Genomic DNA, 8,786 nt, shown 5'->3' with positions numbered 1-8,786 from the left:
TCACAAATCCAACATTCAACAGTTATAATTAGAATAGGGAGAAAAGAATGAAGGCATCTTTTTCTTACAGTGAAAAACTACAGCTGAATTCATTTTACTTAGCGGCAATTAAAACACATTTGTGAATTTATAAATATTTTGTAGCATGGTTCTGCAAGTGTTTCTAATTTGAGCAATGACAGGTGTCTGTTGTTTAAAATAAATAGTGATCCTGGGATCTTTTACTTAGGATTCAAAATATGTCACTGTGGAAGAACAAAATTGAGTGCTGGCTAAATTTTCTTCAAAAACAGGTTGTGAGGTGCTCTGCTTAGTTAACTTAGTTGACATATGGCAGACTAGCATGTGCAGCACCTCTATATATGTACAGAATATACATATATATATAAATACATTATGTGCCGGGTGCTACTTCCCTTACTGACATGTAATTTTCAGAACAATTCTGAGACCTAGGTTTTAGTAGCCCCATGTTATGGATGAGAAAGCTGAGCTCAGAGAGGATAAGTGACTCAGTCAAGATCATATTTTGTCAAGTAGTGGCAGAGATGATATTCAAACACAAAGCCTGAATCTTCCCCGGGGGAGTGGTGGCTGGTGATGATCTTTGTCTTCGCCAACCACAGCTCAGCTGAATACTTGCAGGAGTCATCACGCTAGAGAAATACCAGTCTTACATGCAGCTTAGGGGAGGAAGGACAGTGAGCTCTGAGTGAATGGTGTCCAGGTGTATTTTCAGGGGGCAATTGAAAAAGTAAATCCTAGACTCTGAGGTCAGAATGTTTGTATTCAAATCCTATCTCTGTAACTTAGTTTATGACCTTTGGCAAGTTGCTTGCCTGCCAAAAGCCTCATTTTCCCACTGCCCCCCACTTGGTAAAATGAGAGTGATAATAGCACCTTCCCCTTGGAACTACATTGAGGATAAAAATAGATGAGTAGTACTCAGCACCTTGAGAGCATAGTACTCGGCACATTGTGAGCATTGTGATACTGCTTAATTTAAGGGGATCTTTGGGAACACTCCCACTCCCAAATATCTGTCCAAAGTCACATCTGAAACCCCAACAGGACAAATTCAGTCTTAGAGGTCACTAACTCCTCCTCCTATTTCAACAATCAGTTCAGGTGTTTGTCTGTTTTTATCTCCCAAGAAACTTTCCCAAACATCCTGTACGTATTTACCTAGCATTCTGCTTATGAGATGATACACCATGTGAAATTATATTATGCTACATTATGTATACTATATTTATTTGACTTTTGCCCTACTAGACTGTGTGCTCTCTGAGGGCAGAATGTCTTTCCATCTTACCCATCTTACCCATCGGTGCTGGCTCCTGCTGTAATCTGCCAACATAGGCACCTACCTTTGCAAAACACTCCTGTTGCAAAGCATTTCTGTGAATCACGAACAATGTCAGTCTGTCTGGCAGGCACCATGGTCCTACTCACGTGTGGACATATCTGGCCCTCCCTCTGGGTACCACTTCTCTGTCCGCCACAGTCACCCCCTGCCAGGCTCTGCTAGAATCCTCTGAGTAGCAAAATTGAGCAGTGGTCTGTGAACAAATGGGTACCTTCCTCTCTCTGCATTTTGCCTTGTTCTAAAATTTCCCAAAACAGTAGTGGAGTAGGAATGGGAGGAAAATGACAGGGGTCCACCTTTGGAGAAGGCAACACAGGGATGTTGTACTCCTATGGAGAATTAAAAATAAAACCATCTCAAAGTCAATCTTCTTTTTACTATTGCTGCCCACTGGCAATCCTAACAATGATAAACTACTCCCCTTAGTTTCTCTAAGTTCTAAACAACTGCTGCAGTTTTGTTGAGTTTTAATAATAGTAATAGCAAAACAACAGTGGCAATAATAACCTAGACTTCAAATTAGCAAGTTTTGTGACTTATCTTTAAATAAACATGGTATTCCACATGAAAATTAACTCAGAGAACTCCCAATTATACAGTCACTCTCCAGGTACACAAACTCAGCTACATAATTTCATTTGAAGAGTAAAGAATCATTTGAAATCAATGCAGCTCACTTTGGGTGCAATTTGTGTCTTCAATTTCCTAAATAGTACATATTCCAGCATTTAAACAGTAGGTTCAATTTAATGACAACATGGTGGTTGGAAAGATGAAGACACAGGACTAGAGTAGCTTCAGCTCTGTCATTCTATCTGATCACTTGGACTTTTTTTGTTTGAAATTTAAAAACAATGAAATATAGTGCAAATAGCAAGCTTTACTGAGTAGGTGCAAATTCCAGTTCATATATTAAATAATTTGTTGAATTTTAATACTATCATTAAGGTGAAGTTTCTTTTTCAATTGTTTGTCAATTAAAGAATGAATCAAGAAAATATTGAGTATTATTATTACATGATTATTACAGAAGATAATTTTGTTGAATTGGGGAGAATTAATAAGTGATCTGCTCCAGGTGTCAAATATGTTAGGAATACCATAAAAAGCTGTGCTGTCCAGGCCATGATAGCTTACAAAGAATGATCTTTCAGATATTATTGAAAGCCAGAAATCCACATTATAGAATATACATATATATATAAATACATATACATATATATGTGTGTATATATATGTACATAGAGAGAGTGAGAGAGAGAGAAATCCATGTTACTGAACATACATATTACTGAAACATATCATATAAGATATATGATATTACTAAAATCCAGACCAGATGCAACAAAGACTAAGCTGGAGACAGAGGTCAAAACCCTTGTTTCTAGGTGAAACTTGTCCTGCTTCTGGTCTTCCTCTATTCCCAAGGTTTCTGGAGTTTTTTTGCAAATACTCCTAAGGGAGCCTGCCCCACCAGTTCTCCCAGGTACTCAGATATGTGGGCACATGACCATTCATGTAGGTGGGGCTCAGACTGGAACCCCTCCACCTTTGTTTTTTTGTTTTTTAAAGATTATTTATTTGAGAGAGAGAATGAGAGAGAGAGAGCACAAGAGGGGGGAGCAGGAGAGGGAGAAGCAGACTCCCCGCTGAGCAGGGAGCCCAATGCAGGACTCGATCCCGGGACTCCAGGATCATGACCCGAGCAGAAGGCAGTCGCTTAACCTACTGAGCCACCCAGGTGCACACCCCTCCACCTTTGTAACCAGGTTAAGTATAGAGCCCAGAGTGGGCAAGTGTGCCATAAATGTTAAATGGATAAATGAAAGAATGAAGTGCATGAAATTAAACCACATCAACATCATCCCATTTAATCAGAACTGTTTTTCCTCTTGGCTGGACAGGGAAAGGGAAAGGAGGATAGGTGGGCGTCAGGGAGGTAGTTGAAGGGTTGAGGCTAACGCTAGACACTGGGGGAGTTGAGCTCACTTCTCAGCATGGCCAGGCTGGAGCCTGAGTGAGCTCATGTTTCAAGAGCTGCTCTACCGAGTGCTGGAGTTGAGCAACTAACAAGGAGAGTCCCTTTATTGTTGCTTTTCTGTTTCCATAGCACTTTAGGTTTCATGCTTTACAACCATTAATTATTTATTCCACAAGGCACTCCAGAGAGATTATAGACTAGGAAACACGCAGAGCAAGATCGAGTGCCTTGCCAGGCCTGCGGAGCACTTCAGTGAGAGTGAGGAAGACTGCCTCATGGTTTCCACTCCTGTGTTCAGTTCCCCACGGCCCTTCCACCAGCCTTTTCTGCCAGAGGTGAAAAAGCACAGCCTGGCTTCCAGAAGCCGTTCAAAAAGAAGAATCCACTCACTTTTGTTTCATCATAACTGAAGACTTTCAGGAAAATGACTTTAGCTTTTGAAACTAATTTGAAAGGAAACTAATTAAGAGGAAAAACAAACAGTTAAGTATAAAATATTGAGCCTCGACTCAATTTTCCATTCCTTATCAAGTAATGACCAGAGGTGAAGCAAGATTTTATTGACCCCGCTATTTTGAATCCTAAGGATATTTGGTATTTTGACCTATCAACAGGGCAGGCAGTTAGTACTCAGCAAATAATAATTTCAGCAAGACTTCTTGAGTTCTGTGGAGACCTCCAACAGTGGGTGTCCTGTTGTTGGGACTGTGGCACCACCAGTTGCCTCCAGAGTGTCTCCTGTAACCTCTGCTCCACCCTCAGGGGGGATTCAGGAAGTCCCATGAAGCTCCATGTGCTCCTGGTAAGATGGCCTCTCCTGCAGCCACGCCACCACCCACCTCACCCCTACAAACTGACCAAGAACAAATCTAAGAAAAGACTATAAGAGTTTATTAATCACCTTCATCAGAAAGGCCACCACAGCTAATCTGATCATGCTTTAAATCTCTGCTTACCTCAGCCCCTTCCAGAAGTTTAGGTCTTCCCATAATCACATGGGTTTTTGTGCTCCTTCAGCCTCACAGCACCCTAATCTGACCCAGCCTCCTACCATTCCTCTGCCTTCCACTCTTACATCTGGAATTTAGAGTCTATTATGAGCTAAATTCCCTCTAATCACAACACTTCCTCTGGGAGGAGGGGTCCTTTCTCTTTCTTTCTCTAAGTGGGATCTGGCTATTGTCTGACAGGACTACTTCCCCAGGAGCCTTCACCAACAACGACAATGTTTTTCTATGGCACCCTAGTACCCTAGGGCCTGGACATGCAGTGTTATCGTCCCTGTTCCTCTTGGCTGTTTCCCCATAATTTCTCATCCCTTCTTCCTCAAACACACAGGCTCTTTTGAGCCACATCAATCAGGCAGCACCATCAACTACCCCTCTTTATTTTACTCATCTAACAGTATTCAATTAAGCCTCCATATTTATTGAAAATACTAGCACCCAGATCACTGCCTTTCTTGCCAAAATTAATCCCATCCCCGTCATCACTCTTGGCAGCTTCAACGTCTAACAAAATAATCCATCCATCATTCTAGCCTCTCATTGCCAACAATCTTTCCTTCAGTTCACCTTAGCCATCAAGTCTCATGATCTTAACAACCTAGATCTCATAATCACCATATCCATAACTATATTACCTCCACTATCTAGATTGTACTCTCTGACCATCAGCTCTGTCTTTCTAACACATATTCTAACAACCCCCCCCCACCCATTCCAACAATTCTTTGATCTTCATTGGGAGTTCCAATCTATTGACTTTAACACACCTAACAGTCCCCCTAACAGGCTTATATTCTTTTATACTTAGATTCTGTGGATCACACAGTTTCTATGGATCACAATCAGAGAAAAGCTGGGTTTTTCTGCCTCAGAGTCTCTCATGAAGCTGTAGTCAAGATGCCGGCCAAGACTATGGTCATCTGAAGGCCTGACTGGGGCTGTAGGGTCTGCTTCCAAGTTGGCTCAATCACATGGCTATTGACAAGAGTCTTCAGTTCCTCACCATGTGGATCTCTCCCTGGCACTATTTGAGTGTCCTCACCACAGGGCAACTGACTTCACCCAAACAAAGAATCTAAGAGTGAGAGGAAGAAGGAAGCCACAACACCTTTAATGACCTAGTCTTAGAAGCCACACACCGCTACTTCCACCATATTCTGTTAGAAGACAAGTGACTAAGTCCAGTATATACTGAAGAGGAGGAAAATTATACTCCACCTTTTGAAGGAAAAAGTATCATAGAGTTTGTATACATATTTTAGAACAATTATACCATTCTACAGATGAGGCAATTGATGTGCATGGTGGAAAAATAACTTGCCTGTGATCACACAGTCTCAAACATGGAAAGATTCTGTTTCTCACTCATGTAAAGTCTTGATCAGTGAGTTGTTCTCCAAGTGGTAGGTCCAGGATCTAGTAACCTTCCATTTTACAGCTCCACTATCTTCAACACATGGCTTCCAATGTTAACACTTTTGTCTTCATCAATCCCTAGAAGGTGAAAGAATATGAAAAAGTCAAACATGAGAGGTTTTTTTGGGTCAATCCTTAGAGTGACATAACATCATTTCTGCTCATATTCCATTAGCGAGAACTCAGTCACATGGCCACAAATACCAGCAAGGAACTTGTGAACTCTAATCTAACTTGTATAGAAGAAGAGGAAACGGAGTTAGTAAGAAGTTAGAAGTCTGCCACACACAAATCCCATGCTCATACCTGTATGCACTGTGATGTAACAATGTGCATATGGATGATGTAGCAGGGTCATAGGTGATGGAGCAGGTAGGATCATGAGCTGCTTTCACAAATAGAAAGTGTGTGTCTTTTTAGGATAAAATGGCAAAACTGAATTGTGTACTTTGGAACTGTTTCTTTTCTTTCTTTCTTTCTTTTTTTTTTTTAGAGAGAGAAAGAGGGAGGTGGGGAGGGGCAGAGGGAGAAAGAGAATCTTAAGCAGGCTCCATGCCCAGAGCAGAGCCCAACACAGAGCTTGATATCACAACCCTGAGATCATGACCTGAGCCAAAATCAAGAGTTGGATGCTTACCTGACTGACCTACCCAGGTGCCCCAGTTGTTTCCATTTTTTAAAATTCTTTGTTCAATTGTTTGTTGACTGAAACCACTAGTGGAGCCACATATCCATTCCATTAGATGTCTAAAAATAAGCTTTCTAGGCTGTCCTATATATAAACATGTAGTTTCAGGCCAGACATGTTCTTTTCATCTTCACAATATGGATATGACTTATTTGGGGCTCTATTTTAGAATTATCTGGAAAATGCATTCAATCTCCCACTTCATCTATGGAACACAGTGTTCAAAGGCACTGAATACAAATTAATCTGTTCCAATTACCCTGCCTGTTCAAGAGTTAAGCACCCCTTAAATTCTCCCACAGGTATTTTTTTTAGATTCCCCAGGGGTAGTAGCATCTCATGTGTGCTCAGCAGCAAGGACGCTCCTGCTCCGCTGCTCCAGCATCTTGCCAAAACACCTGGCCCCTGACTATAGGCAGGGAGGTCCCAAGAGAAATACTGCCTCACCACGCTCATCAGTTCTCCGCTGATGGCCACTCTAAACGCTGGGAGTACCAAAGCTGCAGTAGGGTCTATGGCATTGTTTGTACCCTGACACTCGTATTTCATGAACACATGTCCTTTACTTTCTGGCATTATGACTTGTGGTAGATGATAATATTGTTCAAGAAATACGGCCTCACTTCCCCCTCCCTCATGACAGTAGAATATGCCCACACCCACTGATGTTTGCCTTAGCCATGTGACTTGCTTTGAACCTCATGGTGGATGGAATGTACTTCCCTACGCCTTGATCTTGAGCTCAGCCATGTAACTTGTTTTTTGCCAATAGGATGTTAGTATATATGACATACACAGAAGCTTGAAATGTGAGTAGCATTTTAGGGTGACATGTATGCAGATTTTATAAGGCAAGAGCCAACTTATATCCTCTTCTGTGATCTCAAAGTTAGTCCCTCAGTCTAAGTCAGGGAGGTCAATACCAATCCATCAATACCAATCCATCCATTCCAATGTTTTTTCCATCCATTCTGTCCCCTTCAGACATTCCAGGACCAAGCTAATCAAAACGAAAGAAGGACCTAAACCTAGTCTGGGACTCAACTCAGATAATCTTAGTACATTTGACTAACACTTACCTGTCCGTGTTCTTCATGAATCCACTTGTAGGATTGCTTTAAAATCACATTTGGAAATAAAACTTCAGAACAGCTTTTCACTACCACCTTTAAAAAAGAAAGGCTTAACATTTCCTATAGAGAGAGGTTTACTAGAGTTTTCTCAGTTTAATTAGGCTCTCATGCATCATAGGTCTTTCATATATGTGACTTCACCCTGCAGGGTTAATGGTATTTTTGCTGGCAAATATTTTACAAAGAGGGCATTTGTTTCAGAAATACGCACTTAATTTAGATGAATTTTAATAGCCACAGTGCTTGATTCTGATGAAAATGTTTACGAGCAGCAATTCTTCTCTGGAAACATTTGTTTCTATTATTTTGACAGAAACAAAATTTGGTTGGTTGTTGTTTGGGATGTGAAGTGGTTTTGTAAGCATTTCAGTTTGATGCCCAGGCAGGCAGCCACAATAATTCTTCTCCAAATACATGGGAACCACTGTTTTTGTATTCATTACTTCAATAAGAAAAGTTTAACCAGTGAAAGGATTTGCAAAACACTGCATCACAAAAAGCCTAAAGTGAATCCCGACAAAAGTTAGCGCAGTGTAAATATTTTGCAAAGGTTTGAGCAATCTTTTCTTTCAATAAATAGTTGTCTGCACAGTAAAGGAATAAAAAGTCAAAAGAGGAAAGTGTGTTGTCTCTTCTATAGTTGCGAACAGCAAATATTACTGAATTCAACAGAACTTTATTGTGTGCCTTATGAGTTATACGTAAGGTGGAAGAGTGGAGTAAATTTCATGCCAACATATTAAGTGACATAGAAGTGACTTCTGTAATTAAATCATTTTTTAATCATCAAAATTGAAAATAAGAGAAAACAACTTCTGAAGAAGTCCAGGGTCAATCAGCTAAATAAACTAAAGTCATTCAGTCAACTAGCATTGATTGGATTTTAGCAAGATGAAATTGACTTTGCTCCAACTCCACCCACTTCACAAACTAATTAAAAAAGCACATCAGCAACATCTTCAATCAGCTAAGCAAGATAAGTGGGCTTCAACGCAATCAACTCCAAAACTCCGTCAAGAATAGCAATAGATCCTCAAAGAACCTCTGAGAGCTTTCTGAAAGTTACTCCTGTCAATCAGAAGAACAAAAACTCAAAGCCATGTGCTTCTGATTTGGGGGACCTTTTTGGACAAGGTGGCTGACATACAAAAAAGAAAATCACACACCAGCAGGGCATATGCTCATATCCAAG

Source organism: Mirounga leonina, unplaced genomic scaffold (assembly GCF_011800145.1).
Source record: "Mirounga leonina isolate KUSES-001 unplaced genomic scaffold, KU_Mleo_1.0 Mir_151, whole genome shotgun sequence".
Lineage (NCBI taxonomy): Eukaryota > Metazoa > Chordata > Mammalia > Carnivora > Phocidae > Mirounga > Mirounga leonina.
Note: the sequence above shows the minus strand (reverse complement) of the source record.